Source organism: Nanorana parkeri, unplaced genomic scaffold (genome assembly GCF_000935625.1).
Source record: "Nanorana parkeri isolate BGI_ZX_2015 unplaced genomic scaffold, ASM93562v1 scaffold708, whole genome shotgun sequence".
In the NCBI taxonomy this organism is placed as follows: Eukaryota; Metazoa; Chordata; class Amphibia; order Anura; family Dicroglossidae; genus Nanorana; species Nanorana parkeri.
In genome coordinates this window covers 553,213-556,993 of record NW_017306976.1, presented here as the reverse complement: position 1 = coordinate 556,993, position 3,781 = coordinate 553,213, and the positions used below count along the sequence as shown (strand labels likewise).

The window sequence follows — 3,781 nt, the reverse complement described above, 5'->3', positions numbered from 1 at the left end:
TATGTAGTTAATTTATTTATTACAGACAATGTATTGAAGAAATAAATGACATTGTGCAATGAATACAACGGCGTGTTCTGTGTCTGATGGCGGTTTGGGTTATTAAAATATCTACATAAAACATATATATATATAATGTACTTGTTGTATCGCAAGTTGTACAGGTACAGGGGGGTCACATTTCACCTTGCATTTACAAACTCTTTATGGTATAATTTTACCTGTAGCCTGATGGCACACTTCTGATTGGTTGATTTACCCTTCTCTGGTGTTTTGCGTCTTGAATTTTCAGAGAATACATTAAAAAAAAATGTGGTTGGGTTGATTACAGAGCAGTAGACATTGCCGAATCTCTAGAAGACCTCTGTTTCCACTCTGTGAATCCTTTTTTTTTTAGCATGTACAGGTATTCCTCACTTAACGACCGAGTTCCGTTCCTACGACCAGGTCGTTAAACGGATTGGTTGTTAAGTGAGGAACTCTATACAGTACTGCATTAGTACAGTTCTGTATAGCGTCGCAGATGTACAGTACCGAACAGCGTACTGTACATCGGGCAATGAAAATACTCACCGGGACCCGCAGTGAAGATCGGAGGACATCACTTCCCACGGCGACACGTCGCACTGACGCGCGAGGTCGGAGGGCGGTCGTAAGTGCGAGTGGTCGCAAAACAGGTAAGTCGTTAAGCGAGGAGCATCTGTATTATTGGATTTTCAATGAATACATAACATAACTAAAGCGTACAACAATAAAACAAGAGGCTACCATATCATAGTCATGGATGGACATACACAGCGAGGAGGAATCGACCAGCTTTGTAAATAGATGGAGAACATTTGAGAAAACATGTGTCGGTAAGATCAGAGTATTTTACGTCTCTTTGCCGTGTATGTAATGACACGATGTCGAATAGGATTTAAGGCCTCCTCTCCAAAACAGAAGAAAACATACTAAAACATTAAGGAATTAAGTTACAATCACTACCTGGAGTACAAGAAAGCATGAAAAGCAATATTGCCAGTACCTGCAGCAGCAGATTTTTCATATGTTCGGAGTATACCAATTTCAGTTTCATGTGGGACTAATCAAATGTCAAGGGGTGCCTTGCAGTCATGTACAGGTGAAACTCAAATAATTAGAATATCGTGCAAACTTCATTTATTTCACTAATGCAACTTATGCGGTGAAACTAATATATGAGATATACTCATTACATGCAAAGCAAGATAATTCAAGCCGTGATTTGTCATCATTGTGATGATTATGGCTTACAGCTCATGAAAACCCCAAGAACCCCAAATCCACAACCTCAAAAAAGTAGATTATTACATGCAATCAATAAAACAAGGATTGTACATAGAACAATATCGGACCTCTGAAAAGTACAAGCATGCATAAGTACTCAGTACTTGGTTTGGGCCAATTTTGCAGCAATTACTTTTGCACGATATTCTAATTATTCGAGTTTCACCTGTATATATAAAAAAGTCCGAAAAAAATCAAATAAATGGTTGAGAGGTCACCAAGGGTAAGTGTCTCACTAACGGTGACCCAAAGACCCTTCCAGGCGGGTCTAGAGTACATCTGGGGCTCCCAAGGTGTGTGAGAGTTTGGCATTGAGATACCAAACTCTGTGAATCTTATCCAAAACTCCAATATCCACCAAGATACCAGATCCATCTGTCTTACCATGAACATATGAATGTTTTAACAGGGAAAACCCACTGAGGCATCTACAGAAGCAAAAATTCAAGCTTATGGAGAATCGGTTGCTAAAGATTATATTCCTGGTGCGGAGGCGAAGCATTTATATATCCATACGTCTCTTCAGATGGTTGGGAAAGTGCCAGTCTTAGTGAAGATGGAGAGTGGATCGACGTTCACCATTCCTCTCTCCTTAATTTGAACCTGTCTTATATATACACCATTAGGTATTAATCCATGTACACTGAGCACAGCTTCTTTTGTAAGAAATGATATCATTCTGCAATACTTTCAGGCAGAAAAGTTTTTCACAGCTCGGTCACCTAACTCCCACAGTGTATGCTGCTGTTTATCCCGTGTTCCTGTGTGCAGCAGAAGCTGAGATCCAGTTTGGTGAGACTGCTTTTGGGTCCCAGAGCAATGACACACCAACACTGGGAGTTCCAGGACAATGATGCACTGACACTGATGGTTGCAGAGCAATGACACACATATACAGGGAGTCCCAGGACAATGATACACTGACACTGATGGTCCCAGAGCAATGACGCACCAACACTGGGAGTCCCAGGACAATGATACACTGACACTGACGGTCCCAGAACAATGACACACATATACTGGGAGTTCCAGGACAATGATGCACTGACACTGATGGTCCCAGAGCAATGACACACATATACTGGGAGTCCCAGGACAATGATACACTGACACTGATGGTCCCAGAGCAATGACGCACTAACACTGGGAGTCCCAGGACAATGATGCACTGACACTGATGGTCCCAGAGCAATGACACACATATACTGGGAGTCCCAGGACAATGATACACTGACACTTGGTCGCAGAATAATATTTAGGGATGTTCAGATACCGGTGCCGATACTTGGGATTTTTATGAGAACTACAAGGGTTGTAGCGGTTGCAGCGCTTGTAGCTGGGACCGGGCTCTGGCGCTCCACCACTGTCCTGAAATCATTAGTCTGTATTGTTCTAGAAAAACTGTCACATCAGAATCCGAACTGTGGGGTGAGAGGATGCATTTGGGGTACCATTAAAATGAATGGCAATGCAACACACCGCCCACCCCAGAATGCACGGTAGGTGCAATTGCATGGTACGGTGTGGTAATGGCACAGTACTATGTGTTTAATGCACTGTACTAGTGTGAACGGACCCTCAAAAACACTGACAGACATACACACAACCACAGAAACAATCTCACACACACATACCCCCCTTTTTTTTTTAAGGTCCACCCAGTCTCCCCTTCCTCACGAGTCCTGGTGTGGATCCTCAGCCTGGGGTCCAATGTGGGCTGCATTCCTGTGACAGAGCTCCATCCATATGTGCATTGCTTGTACAGCCTCCATGCGCGCACTGTAGAGGTGCCGGGAGCCAGAATGTGACATCACTCCGGTCCAGGCACCTCTACAGGACACAGGAGGAAGCTGTAAGCAATGCACGTATGGGTGGAGCTCCCTCGCGGCCATAGCTCCATCCCACCTCAAGCTGACACTCAGCGCCGGACACCATATGAATGGCTGCTTGGCACTAGGGGGAAGCAGAGGAGCCTCTCACCTAGAAAAGTAGAAGGCATGCGGCGACCCACTGATCACGGGGTCGTGACCCACCAGTTGAAAACCAAGGCTGGAGATGCAGTAATATTGGTGGATCGCCGATCCCTCACCTAAGGGGGGTTCTTAGTGATTTCATTGAAGGCAGATATTAAGAAACCGATAGTCCTGGAAATGTGCTCGTGATGTCAGCGGTCGGTACAATAAAGAGATGAGAGCGCCACAAAGTAAGTCCAATATGTATTTATTAGACATGCGCGATTCGTTTCGTTCCGAATCGAAATTCGGAAGAAATTTCGGAGATTCGGATCTATCCAAATTCTGAATTACAGATATAACGAATGCAAACGAATCCGAATGTCCGTTTTTCGAATTTCCGATTCGTTTTTTTTGTATTTTGGAAAAAATTTTGTTGCAGCAAAGTGACATTTGAGAACAGAAAAACTTTTTTTCCCTCTTAAATGTCACTTTGCTGCAACGAACGTAACGAAACCAAA

General features: G+C 43.6%; 1 long non-coding RNA gene across 1 annotated transcript in view; it reads right to left on the bottom strand.

Annotated features, from left to right (window-relative positions):
* LOC108793002 overlaps nt 1-1,794 on the bottom strand; it is a 17,362-nt gene extending 15,568 nt beyond the window's left edge. Inside the window, exon 1 of the long non-coding RNA XR_001941620.1 lies at nt 1,716-1,794. This is a non-coding gene — a long non-coding RNA (uncharacterized LOC108793002). The remainder of the gene's footprint in view (nt 1-1,715) is intronic.
* Between the last annotated feature and the right edge of the window lie 1,987 nt (nt 1,795-3,781).